Consider the following 14,497-nt stretch of genomic DNA (forward strand, 5'->3'; position numbering starts at 1 on the left):
AAAAAAATGAAGAGGAAGGAATGCTTCCAAACTCATTTTACAAGGCCAGCATTACCCTGATACCAAAATCAGGCAAAGACACTAAAAAAAAAAAGAAAATTATAGGCCAATATCACTGATGAATATAGATGCAAAAATCCTCAACAAATATTAGCAAACCAAACTCAATAATACATCAAGAGGTTCATACATCATGATCAAATGGGAGTTACACCAGGGATGCAAGGATGGTTCAATATTTGCAGATCAATCAACATGATATACAACATTAATAAAACAAAGGATCAAAGTCATACTATCTCAATAGATGCAGGAAAAGCATCTGACAAAACTCAACATCCATTTATATTAAAAGCTCTCAACAAAGTGGGCATAGGGGAAATGTACCTCAGGATAATAAAGGCCATATATGATAAACCCACAGCTAACGTCATACTCAGTGGTGAAAAGCTGAAGCCTTTCCTCTAAGATCAGGAACAAGAGAAGGATGCCCACTCCTGCCACTCTTATTCAACATAGTATTGGAAGTCCTAGCCACAGCAATCAGACAAGAAAAAGAAATCAAAGGAATCCATATTGGAAAGGAAGAAGTAAAACTGTCCCTATCTGCAGATGACACAATACTATATCTAGAAAACCCTAAAGATTTGACCAAAAAAATATTAGAACTAATAAATGAATTCACTAAAGTTGCAGGATACAAAATCAATACACAGAAATCTAATACACTAATTTCCACACACAAATAATGCACCATCAGAAAGAGAAATTAGGAAAACAATCCCATTTATAATTACTTCAAAAATAATAAAATACCTAGGAATAGACTTAACCAAGGAGGTGAAAGATCTGCACTCTGAAAAGCATTGATGAAAGAAATTGAAGATGACACAAATAAATGAAAAGATGTGCTTGCTCATGGTTTGCAAGAATTAATATTGTTAAAATGTCCTTACTACTCAAAGAAATCTACATATTTAATGCAATTTCTATCAAAATACCAATGGCATTTTTCAAAGAACTAGAACAAATAATCCTAAAATTAGTATGAAACCATAGAAGACCCTGAATATCCAAAGCAATCTTGAGAAAAAAAGAGTAAAGCTGGAATTATCGCGCTCCCTGATTTCAAACTGTACTACAGAGCTATAGTAATCAAAACAGTATGGTACTAGCACAAAAATGAACATACAGGTCAATGGAACAGAATGGAGAGCCTGGAGATAAACCCACGCTTATATGGCCCATTAATCTACAACAAAAGAGGCAAGAATATACAATGGGGAAAAGACAGTCTCTTCAATAAATGGTGTTGGGGAAACTGGACAGCTACATGCAAAAGAATGAAACTGGGCCACTTTCTTACACTGTACACAAAAATCAACTCAAAATTGATTAAAGACTTAAATGTAAGACCCGAAACCATAAAACTCCTAGAAGAAAACATAGGCAGTAAACTCTTTGACATCAATGTTAGCAACATATTTTTGGATATGTCTCCTCAGGCAAGGGCAACAAAAGGAAAAATAAATAAATGAGACTACGTCAAACAAAAGCTTTTGCACAGTCAAGGAAACCAACAACAAAATGAAAAGGCAATCTACTAAATGGGAGAAGATAGTTGCAAATGATATACCCAATAAGAGGTTAATATTCAAATTATATAAAGAACTCATACAACTCAATATCAAAAAAACAAGCAATTTGATTTAAAAAATGGGCAGAAGACCTGAATAGACATTTTTTCAAAGAAGACATACAGATGGCCAACAGACATATGAAAAGATGCTCAACATCACTAATCATCAGGGAAAAGAAAACCAACACCGCAATGAGATAACACCTCACACTTGTCTGAATGACTATTATCAAAAAGACAACAAATAACAAGTATTGGTGAGGATGAGGAAACAGGGGAACCCTTGTGCACTGTTGGTAGAAATGTAAATTGGTGCAGCCGCTGTGGAAAACAGTATGGAGGTTCCTCCAAAAGTTAAAAATAGAACTATCATATGATCCAGCAATTCCACTTCTGGGTATTTATCTGAAGAAAAGGAAAACACTAATTCAAAAAGATATATGCATTCCAATATTCCTTGCAGCATTATGTATGATAGCCAAGATATGGAAGCAATTGTCTGTCCCTAGATGAATGGATAAAGAAGACGCGGTATATATATACAATGGAATACTACTCAGCCATAAGAAAGAACGAAATTTTGCCATTTGCCATAACGTGGATGGACCTTGAGGGTATTATGCTAAATGAAGTAAGTCAGACAAGGACAATTATGGTATGAGTTCACTTATATGTGAAGCCTAAAAAACAAAACAAGTGAACAAACAAAAAACAAAACAGAAACAAAACCATCGATACAAGGAACAAACTGGTGGTCCCCGGAGGAGTTGGTGAGGGAATGGGCGAAATAGGTGAGGGGATTAAGAGGCACAGACTTCCAGTTATACGACAAATGAGCCACAGGGCTGTAATGCACAGCATAGGGAATTTAGTCAACAATATTGTAATAACTTTATATGGTGACAGATGCTTACGAGACTTATCGTGGCGATCACTTTGTATTTTATATAAATGTCAAATCACTATGCTGTACACCTGAAACTAATGTAACACTGTGTGTCGACTATACTCCAATAAGAAAAAAAGCAATTTTCTTCAAACAATGATTAGACCGTGGACTTACCAGTTTGACTTCGTTATCTTGTTTTAGGAGGTTTATTCTATTATCTTTGGCAAGAGAAAAGCAGCAATAGGCATTTCTGAAAGTAAAAGGCAAAATTTCATATTTGACTCATCCGTAATGTAAAAGTCAGTGTCTTATCAAATGAATTGTTCAATAATTGTTATTAAGAATTTCTTTGACTAAACAAACAAAGCTATCCACATCAAAACCCTTGAGATTAGTTTTAAAAGGAAAAATAAATCCTAGAAAGAATCAGGCAGCGTAGCCGAGGCATTCAAGTCTGTGAAATTGCAACACAGGGCACCTGCATCCATGAAACCACAGCACCCACACAGCCAGCCCACACCAGCAGCGGCAGAAGGGGCTGTAGGAGGAAGGATGTGTTTAGGCCACAAAAGACTGAGCTGGGCAAAGTGGAAAAGCTTACACTGACTTAGAAGTTCCATTTTTCCAGGTAACCCCCAGGAAAGACAAAGGCAAAGGTCATTCTTCTCATCTGCTCATTCTGCCACCTCCCAGCTCCCACACCTCGGATTAAACAGACAATAAACGAATCATATGCTGTTAAAAATAGGCGATGTCTGCAAATGAACAGGTGACATCGTGTGGCCTTCGGCAGACTCCCATGTTGTTTCCAGCCATTTCATCCTCTTACCAACCCTATGGAGTGATGCAGGAGGCAAAGTCACGTCATTTAAAAGTTGGCATAGGCTTGATTTAGTCCAACCCTCTGTCTTCACTGATGACGAAAATCACTCTTTGTCTCGTTTAACAAACTTTTGTTGTTTGCCTATTATCTGTTGGGCACAGGGCAAGACTGGAGCTGACAACCGTGACGAAGTCAGATCTGATCTCTGTCCGCCCAGTACGGTGGATGGTGGAGGAAGAGAAGCAGTAAGAACAGAGTGATGAGTCCTAGGAGGAGAGAAGTCCAAGGTTCTTTGAGATTCACACAGGGAAATGTGACTGAGGTGTGGGGTGTCAGGATGGGCCTTAAAGAGAAGGTGAAGGGTGATGAGGTGCGAGCAGGAAGAGAGCTCCAGACGGAGGAAGTCCCATGTGCACAGAAGTTGGAAATGAGAATGGCCTTTTCTGGGAGACAAGCGACGAGCCGAGTGTCTCCTAGTTGGCAGATACCTGAAGAGCTGCGTCTTGTCAAGAAATGAAGCTGTATTCAGACTTAAAATGACTGTATTCAGACTTAAAACTTGTGAAAAGCAATTTTATTGGCCTCAAGCTTACTGTAAACAACTGTGGCAGGAGAGCGCAATTAGGACCGATATCAAACACCCTGTGCCTGAAGTGGTGGTAAAGATTTTACACTGTATAAAATGAGCTCTGGACAGGACAGAGTGGCCCGACTCTTTAATATAATAAAATATATAATAAAAATAGAAAAGTAATGGTAAACCTCTGTGATTTCATTGAAAATTCCTTTATTTCTAAAGTGATTAACAATAGGTACGATTTATGAAGTTTCACCCTCTCCTTCACTAGACATTTGTTACTTTCCAAAGTTATCTAAAATACATTTTTCCAAATCTTTCAGCCCAGACATGTTTACCTTTTAGATAGATAAAGACAGGCTCTGTAGTAAAACTTGATAAGAATTTCCTTTCTGTTTATATTGAGTGTCAGGTATTCAACAAGTATTTTTCGAGTGCCTACTGTGTACCAAGCAGTATTTGAGCCCCTGCGAGACAGCAATGACCTAAACATAGGCAGCACCTGCTCTCAGGGAGCTTATGGTCTAATTGGGGGACAGATCAACACACAAACAAATAAATACTATTTCAGGTGGGATTGGTGTTATGGAGAAAAATCAAGCACGGTGCGGGGTAGGGAGAAATAGAGGTGCTATTTGTAGGAAGTTCAGGAAGCCCTCTCTGAAAATGGTGGCTTGGACCAGCATCCTGGTAGTAAATGTTGCGAGAGGTGGGGGGTTCTTGACGTACTTCGAATGTAGAGCCTATGGATTTGTGGGGGGTTGGAAGAAGGCTGCAACAGAGAGATGACTGGGGCAAGAAGGTGAGAATATAGAGGATTTTGCTAATGACAGGTCCAGACCAGAAGACAAAGGTCTGGGGGTTTGGCATTGGGTGTGACATTGGCTCAGATTAGGGTACATATAGGGCCATATGACAGTAACTGTTGGGATGATGGCCATGACTTGGGGTTCTTGGTCTCTTTGTGGTGACTTAGGTAGTCAGGGATGTAGAACATGACAGGATTGTTCTTGGTGGTCTCCAGAGCAGATAGTGATGATGAGGCTGTTAAGTGATGTCATAGGACAAGGGCAAAACTCCCAGAAGCACATAGGGCTCTGTAGGACCCCACCTCAGTCACACAAACGTGGTGTCAATTTTGGTGGAGGGGTGCTGGCGCTGGAGCAAGCCAAGCTCTATGGGTGCTTTCTGGCACCAGAGCTCCCCCTGGGATATGCAGGGCCAGGAAAATATGTCTTGTTGGGCCCCTATTTCTATAAACAGTTTGATGAAAAGTGTTTCACAAAATTCTTGGGTCTGTGGGAGGTACAGTGATTTATTCATGAAGATTCAGAGTAACAGGCAGAAAGTGGTACTTAAGTATTTTAAAAGTTTCCACTCAGAGCTTCTAATGATTCTTCTTAGTGTCCAGGAAGCATCTCTTCCTATTCAGGTCCATGAACATTGCCCTTCATTTTCTTTCTTGTCATATATGCTCTTCCTGGCTAAGTTCTTATCTTCCACCATGAAACAAGGTAGTAACTGTTATTACTCATGATGCCATGGCTTGTTGGAACCTGTTTATGTTGAAACAATCTGAATCTTCTTTGCTCTGCAGCTCCCTAATACCATCTGTTTAATGCTGTTTATATCATAACTCATGGTATGGCACCCTCTATCATGCCACCCTTGATCAGTGGTCTTTAATGACTCTCATTGTGCCTCATTGCTGATGACCACAAATGCAAACCTTAACCAGAGTGTGCAGAAATATGAATGATAATTTGCTTTTTTGGGCATGTTGAATTTATTATTCAGAATTTTATAATGTAAATATAGAAAAACACACCTTACACAAATTCTCTTGAACTCTTTAGGCCACAATCACTGTATTCCTAGAATGTGGTCTCTTTCACTGTTAGCTGCACCCTACTTTCCGCTTGGCAATCAGTGAAGAGAACAGCCAAAGAATAGACTCTCTGGGCAGAGCAACCAGAGTAGTTCCATTAGGCAATGCACGGAATCTCCAATCCTCCTCCTGCAGGACTTAAGACAGACCTGGGAGATCACAAGGTCATGATATCAATTAAAGGTAAGAGAGGATTTCAGTTAGAAGGGCTCTGTTGAGCAATGGTTTCAAAAGCCCTTGAGGAGATAGGTGTGGCCACCCACAGAGCTGTGCTGCCAGGCATGGGGGAGAGCCTGTGGAGGCTGTGGGGTGATCCTGGGTGCTAATGATAGAGGGGTCCCAGGGGTAAAGGATGCCTGTTGTCATCCCTGCTGCCTTCAAATACAGGAGACTGGAAGCAGTGGCATGGCCAGAGCATAAATAGGCAAGATCTGACCAGAAGGCTCGCATGGGCAGCTCAAGCCCATGAGTGAGCAGTGGATAGTCAATAGCCCAGAGCCCTGAACTTGTCCTCTGTCTAACATGAATGAAAACTATCCCCAAATCAGTATGTGAGTACCAGTCTGGTGGCCCAATCTCAAAAGAAATTCTTTCCAGTCAGGAAGAGTGATCAGCTCACGTGGCTACTCACCTGGGACAGACCCAGGTAGGGGACCTCAGACAACCCCTACAGGTGAAAGTCCTAGGGCTACTCCTGGCATCTTATCAACTCCAAGAAGGAGGATTTTTTAGAGGGTTGGAGAGCAACCAAAGAGGAGAAATAAAAACTGGGCCCATACCACATGGTTCCCAGTTGGGGCTCAGGGACCCCACTGGGACTGCAACCATGGGTAGGAGACTCATACTCCAAAGTGTGCCCTCCCTTCCCCTCGTCTCTCCATGCTTCCTCAGGTCAAAGGTTGGTACTGTCTGGCACCACAGCTCAGAAACTAGCAAAATCAAATTAAATTTCACTTTAGACCTTTGCCTGAAACTTAGTCATCAGCAAATCAACCTTTTCTTCGTTGCCAGGTCGTAAATATTCTGTATCTTTCCACACTCTTAGCGGCACAGAGAAGGTATCTACAGCAAAGTACCTGGCCAAACAAAGTGCTTTTCAAATCCAAGTGATTCACTTCTGTTTCCTTTAAATTAAAGCTAATTCCGTGTTTAAAGAGAGACATATTTCTGATATCATATTTTCCTTTCCCAAAGTGAGGGCTTACTTTCACTATTCTTTTCCACTGGCTAGAATGACGGTCTCCTGGTACGAAGGCCGTGGGTCACCTAGGACACAGAAAACACGTTTGTGTGCTTTTATAAGTGCTGGAAGCCACAGGTAAGGACATGGGAGTAAACTCCAGCCCTATTTCATCTCTGCCATACCAAATTCTGAAACACCAGAGGGCTCTCCCTGACTAGCCTCTCTGTCTAGCAGTGGACAGTTCTACTGGGAGCCCTGCTTATGTTTAGAATTTTTTGACTACTTGTATTTTGCTCCTCTCCCAACTTTACTCCACTGCAATAGTTCTTGCTCCCTGAGCAGAGTCCAAGTGTACACTTTTCAGAAGAGAAAGCATACTCAGAAAGTTTTGAGAAAAATTAATTTTCTAAATTTAAATGTTTCCCCATAAACTAATACTACAGTGTCTGCAATGTTTTGTCTTTTATTTAATCTTGATATCAGCAGTGGCTTTCCTCAAAGAGATTTAGGCAGTTCCTGGACTTCCACACGGTCTCCCTACCGTCATGTTGGATCTCAAAAACTCTGCTGATCAGGGCACGTACTCCAGCTGATAAACTAATGTTAAGCCATTTTATGGTGATTCTGTCTGCCTCCCAACATTCTATTTTGGGTGGCAATCATCATTTGTAGGTGTTTAATTATTTGAATATCAATAGCATTTTGCTTTTATTGTCTTGTAGAAATGAATGGAATGTGGCAAAATAGCAGTGCCAATACCAATGATAATGTAGTTAGACATGCCGAAGGCAGCTAATCGCTACCTTCAGTCAGATGGTCCATGGACATCAAATGGTTGACAATGAGTTTAGTTGCAGAGGAAAAGAACTAACTAGAGACTATGGATGACATTCTGAAATGTTATCAAAGGCAAGGTATATTGACAAAGGAATTGGGGTGCATGCATAAGTACTGATTGAGATTAGCAGTGCTCCAAATCCAGTGAGAAGTGTAGAAGGCTGTAGAGGAATGACTTCTCATTGACTCCTTCTCAGAGAAGAAGGATAGCGTTCAACTTTCTCTTGAAAATAATTTTTAAGAAAACTAATATGATACCATTAAACAGAATCTCTATCAGTTAGTCCTTCCTCCAGCTTTAAATAAGTTTCTCCTCTAGGCTGAGATAACTGGCAGTTAAGGTAAGAAATTATTTCAAAACATACATTTTATCATCTATATTACATGTTTATTGTATTTTTTGCGTGTTTTTTTGGTGAGGAAGATTGGCCCTGAGCCAATATCTGTGCCAACCTTCCTCTATTTCGTATTTGGGACACCACCACAGCATGGCTTGATGAGCAGTGTGTAGGTTTATGCCTGGGATCTGAACCTGTGAACCCTGGGTCTCTGAAGTAGAGCATGCGAACTTAACCACTGTGACACTGGGCCAGCCCCAAATGTTTACTGTTTTTGATGTATTAAATAATCATATACACATTGTATAATCAAGCAAAAAAAAAGTGATGCCTTTAATCACAATTGCAGATTTTATGTTTTGAGCTCCCTGGAAGCAGAACCCTATGTATGCCTACTGTTTGACTTTAAGACTCTTGAGTTCCAAATACATTTTCAGGAATTCATTGTATACAAATGTGTGTGACTTTAATTATATATGATTTATGGGGGACAGTCTATCTGTCTCATTAGGAACACTACGGGGTTAAAGATGCTCACTGAACTCAGGAGAAGAATGGATGAACATAGTGAGAACTTCAGCAAAGAGAGAAAATATAACAAATTACCAAACAATCACAGAGCTGAAGAATACAATAACTGCACCAAAAAATACAAGAGAGGGGTTCAACAGCAGATGAGATGAAGAGGAAGAAAGAAAGAATCAGTGATCTGGAAGAGAAGGCAGTGGAGCTCACCCAAGCAGAGCAACAGAAATAAAACAAAATTTTAAAAAGTGAAGATTGCTTAAGGGACCTATGGGACAACAGCAAGCAGAATAACATTCACATCATAGAGGTCCCAGAAGAAGAAGAGAGAGAGAGAAATGGGCAGAAAACTTATTTGAAGAAAAAATGGCTGAAAACTTCTCTAACTTGGGAAGGAAACAGACATCCAGATCCAGGAAGCCTAGAAAGTTCCAAACAAGATGAATCCAAAGAAACTCACACCAAAACATATTATTATAATTAAAATGTCAAAGGTTAAGATAGAGAATCTTAAAAACAGCAAGAGAAAAACAACTTGTTATGCACAAGGGAACTCTCATAAGACTGTCAGCTGATTTCTCAGCAGAAATTTTGCAGGCAGTGGCACGATATATTCAAAGTGCTAAAAGGATAAAACTTCTGGGAAGAAGTATCAAGATGGGGGGCTGGCCCCGTGGCCGAGAGGTTAAGTTCGTGTGCTCTGCTGCAGGCGGCCCAGTGTTTCGTTGGTTCAAATCCTGGGCGCGGACATGGCACTGCTCATCAAACCACGCTGAGGCAGCGTCCCACATGCCACAACTAGAAGGACCCACAACGAAGAATATACAACTATGTACCAGGGGGCTTTGGGGAGAAAAGGAAAAAAAATTTTTTAAAAAAGTATCAAGATGGGGGAGAGGTGTCAAGATGGCAGCATAGGCAGCCTCTGAACCCACTTCCTCCCATGGATACAACAAATTTACAATGACTCTGGGAAAAACTACCCCTGAGAGAGAAGTGAAAACTGGAAAAACAGAACCCCCACAACAAGGGACAGTCCTCACTAAGGAAGAAGAGGCAGAAATTCCTTTCTGGAGAGAAAAAAGCTACCTTTGCAAGCTGTGGTGCTTCATGGCTGGCCAGGAGCAATACTAAGTATGCAGTCTTCCCTGGAGGAGTGGGGGACCTGAGTAGGGGAGCATTACCGCTATAAGCATCCTTCGGACTCAGCACAACTGAGATGCGTGTCATAATATCTGGCTTCACTGGCTACTAACAACAATGGGGAATACCCCCAGAAAAGCTATTGGACATAAGGGAAAAAGAGCTGGCTCTTAAAGGGCCCATGCACAAATTCACCTATTCTGGAAAGAAACCTAAAATCACCTGAAAGAAAGATGCACAGTCCTTTGGTGAAAAGAGACTCACCTGATAGGCTCTGGGTGCATCTCAGTGAAAGGTGAGACCTGTCCTGTATTGAGACATTGGTGGAAGCCATCATTGTGACCTACTACAGGCATGATGACACAGACGTTGGCAGATGCCATTGGACTTCTTCTCCTGGCCCAGGGCTGGCCCCACCCACTAACAGACTGATTTAAACCAGCTGAGTCAGGGCAGGCAACCTGCCATAGGGACTGGCCCACCCAATAGCAAGCCCTTGGGCAGCTTGTGGGACCACATAGGCAGGGTGCCTGGAACCTCTGCAGCCAGGTGAGTGAGTCTGCCTCTGTGGGATAGGGTGTACATGAGAAGCAGGTGGAGTGTGTGGGGCTCTGCAGTGGGGTGTCTGGGTCCACTTCAGGGGTTCGGGACACACACAGGGCAGGACTGTGTTGACTGTGTGTATGTGGCCCTGTGAGTGATAGGACTTGTCAGCTGCAGAAGACTTGTGCTTCTCAAACAGCCGCAAAGAGGATCAGCCCCACCTTCCAAAGCCTGAAACAGCTGGGTGCTCCCATGCCTGGGGCCAGCTATACTCAGCTGCAATTCTGAGAGAGCTGACAACAGCCTTGCAGACCAGAGGCCTACAGCAATTGTAAGCCCCCGAGCCTAGCAACCAGCCACGCTGGGGGCCTACTCACTTAGAAAAACTGCAACAGGAATGAGCTATTAGACCATGCAGCCAACTGTGCTAGGGCTCCCCACACCTGATAAAGTGACTGCAGGGTCCATAGCAGCCACATGCAGTGGTGAATTACAATGAGCTGGCCAGGCGGACAGCCTAATCTCCCTGGGCACTTGCAGCAAGAGCAATCTTGCCACAACAGAAGGACGCATGTAGCCCACACAGGGTTCACTCCTGGAACATTTGGAGCTGGTGACAAGAGGGAAGCACACTGCAGGCCTCATAAGGAGTCTCTTACATAAGGCCACCTCTCCAAGATCAGAAGATGTAGCTGACCCACCTAATACATAGATATAAGCACAGAGAAAGAAACAAAATGAGGAGGCAAAGGAATACATTCCAAGAAGGGAACAGGACAAAACCCCAGAAAAATAGCTAAATGAAACAGAAATAAACAATCTAAGGATGTTCACTCACCTTGGGAGAAGAATGGATGGACTCATTGAGAACATCAACAAACAATTGGAAAATATTTTTTAAAAAACAATCAGAAATGAAGAATACAATACCGGAAATGAAAAATTCACTAGAGGGACTCAATAGCAGAGGAGATGATACAGAAGAACAGATCAGTGATCTGGACAAAAGACTAGAGGAAATCACCCAACCTGAACAGATAAAATAAAAAAGAATTAAAAAGAATGAGAACAGTCGAAGCAACCTCTGGGTCAACATCAAGTGAACTAACATTCAGATTATAGGTGTCCTAGAAGGAGAAGAGAGAGATAGAGGGGCAGAGAATCTATTTGAAGAAATAATAGCTGAAAACTTTCCTACCCTAAGGAAGGAAACAGACATCTAGGTACAGGAAGCATAGAGAGCACCAAACGAGATAAACCCAAAGAGGCCCACACCAAGACACACTATAATTAAAATGTCAAGAATAAAAGATAGAGAATCCTAAAACTCACAAGAGAAAGGCAACAAGTTACATACAAAAGGGACCCCTTAGGGCTATCAGCTGACTTCTCAGCAGAAACCTTACAGGCTAGAAGGGAATGGCATGATATATTTAAAGTGCTGAAAGGAAAAACCCTACAGACAAGAATACGCTATCTGGCTAGGTATCATTCAGAAGGGAAGGATAAAGAGTTTTCCAGACAAGCAAAAATTAAAGGAGGTTATCACCAAGAAAGCAGCCTTGCAAGAAATCTTAAAGGGACTTAAGTGGAAAAGAGAAGACCACAGATAGGAATAAGGAAGTTATCAAAGGCAATAAAATCACTGGTAAAGGCAAAGATGTAGTAAAGGTAGCGGATCAACCATCTATGAAGATAATGTGAAGATCAAAAGACAAAAGTAGTAAAATTAGCTATTCCAATGATAAGAGGATAATGGATAGACACACACACAAAAAGAGGTTAGATATGATTTCAAAAACATAAAATGTGGGAGGAGGAGAATAAAGAGTAGAGCTTTTGGAAAGAAGTCAAACTAAAGAGACCATCAACTTAATATAGATTGCTATATATGTAGGTTATTATATACGAACCTCATGGTAATCACAAATCAGAAACCATAATACATACACAAAAAATTAAGAGAAAAGAACCCAAACATAATACTACAGAAAGCCATTAAGCCACAAGGGAAGAGAGCCAGAGAAGAAAGGAATAGAAAAGAACTACTGAAACTGCCAGAAAAAAGTAACAAAATGGCAATAAATACATACTTATCATCAGCTACTTTAAATGTCAATGTAATAAATTCTCCAATCAAAAGACATAGGGTAGCTGATTGGAGAAAAAAACAAGGCCCATATATATGCTGCATACAAGAGACACATTTCAGACTAAAGACACAAACCAAAAGTGAAGGGATGGAAAAAGATACTCCACGCAAATGACAATGAAAAGAAAGCTGGGGTAGCAATGTTTTATCAGACAAAAGAGACTTAAAACAAAACCTGTAACAAGAAACAAAGATGGCACTACATAATGATAAAGAGAGCAATCCAACAAGAGGATATAACACTTATAAATATTTATGCACCCAACATAGGACTTCTAAACATATAAAGCAATCATTAACAAGCATACAAGAAGAATTAGACAGTAACACAATAATACTAGGGACTTTAGCACTCCACTTACACCAATGGATAGATCTTCCAAACAGAAGATCAATAAGGAAACATTGGCCTTAAATGACACATAAGACCAGATGGACTCAGTAGATATATACAGAACATTCCATCTAAAAACCACAGAATGCACATTCTTTTCAAATGCACATAGAACATTCTCCAGGACTGATCACATATTAGGCCACAAAACAAGTCTCAATAAATTCAAGAAGACTGAAATAATACCAAGCATCTTTTCTGACCACAACGATATGAAACTGGAAATCAACTACAGAATGAAGATCAGAAAATCCACAAATATGTAGAGAATAAACAAATGTTACTGAACAACAATTGGGTCAATGAAGAAATCAAAGGACAAATCAAACAATATCTGGAGACAAATGAAAATGAAAATGTGACATGCCAAAATCTATGGTATACAGTAAAAGTGGTTCTAAGAGTGAAATTTATAGCAGTACAGGCCTACCTCAACAAACAAGAAAAATCTCAAATAAATAATCTAACAGTGCACCTAAACGAACTGGAAAAAGAAGAACAAACAAAGCCCCAAATCAGTAGAAGGAAGGAAATAGTAAAAATCAGAGCAGAAATAAATGACATAAAGACTAAAAAAGACAATAAAAAATCAACAGAACAAGCTGGTTCTTTGAAAAGATAAACAAAATTGACAAACCTTTAGCTAGACTCACCAAGAAAAAAGAGAGAAGGCTCAAATAAATAAAATCAGAAATGAAAGAGAAGAAATTACAACAGACACCACAGAAATACAAAAGATTATAAGAGAATACTATAAAAAGCTATATGCCAACAAATTAGGTAATCTAGAAGAAATGGATAAATTCTTAGAATCATACAACCTTCCAAAACTGAATCAAGAAGAAATAGAGAATTTGAATAGACCAATCACCAGTAAAGAGATCAAAAGAGCAACCAAAAACCTCCTCAAAAATAAAAGTCTGGGACAATACAGCTTTCCTAGTGAAGGTACAGACATTCAAATAAGACTTAATAGCTATCCTTCTCAAACTCTTCCAAAAAAAAATAGAAGAGGAGTAGTTTCCTAACTACTAACAGAAATTTCCACAGAAATAGAACAAAGAATCCTATAATTTATAGGGAACAACAAAAGACCTCAAACAGCCAAAGGAATGCCGAGAAAAAAGAACAAAGCTGGAGGTATCGCACTGTCTGATTTCAAACTATACTACAAGGCCATAGTCATCAAAACAGCATGGTAGTGGCACAAAAGCAGAAACACAGATCAATGGAACAGAACTGAGAGCTCAGAAATAAACCCACACTTCTATGGACAGCTAACTTTCAACAAGAGAGCCAAGAACATGCAATGGAGAAAGGAAAGTCTTTTCAACAAATGGTGTTGGGAAAACTGGGCAGCCACATGCAAAAGAATGAAAGTAGATCATTATCTCACATCATACACAAAAATAAATTCAAAATGGATCAAAGACTTGAAGATAAGTCCTGAAACCATAAAATTTCAGGAGAAAATATAGCTAGTACATTCTGCGACATCAAACTTAAAAGGATCTTTTCGAATATCATGTCTTCTCAGACAAGGGAAACAAAAGAAAAAATAAACAA

The 14,497-nt window shown here is 40.2% G+C and overlaps 1 long non-coding RNA gene across 1 annotated transcript in view; it reads right to left on the reverse strand.

The window, feature by feature from the left end:
• Window positions 1-2,702: 2,702 nt before the first annotated feature.
• Window positions 2,703-14,497, reverse strand: part of LOC139082986 (uncharacterized) — a 113,700-nt gene continuing 101,905 nt past the window's right edge. The window contains exon 3 of the long non-coding RNA XR_011539413.1: window positions 2,703-2,778. This is a non-coding gene — a long non-coding RNA (uncharacterized lncRNA). The remainder of the gene's footprint in view (window positions 2,779-14,497) is intronic.

This window comes from Equus przewalskii, chromosome 4 (assembly GCF_037783145.1).
Source record: "Equus przewalskii isolate Varuska chromosome 4, EquPr2, whole genome shotgun sequence".
Classification (NCBI taxonomy): domain Eukaryota; kingdom Metazoa; phylum Chordata; class Mammalia; order Perissodactyla; family Equidae; genus Equus; species Equus przewalskii.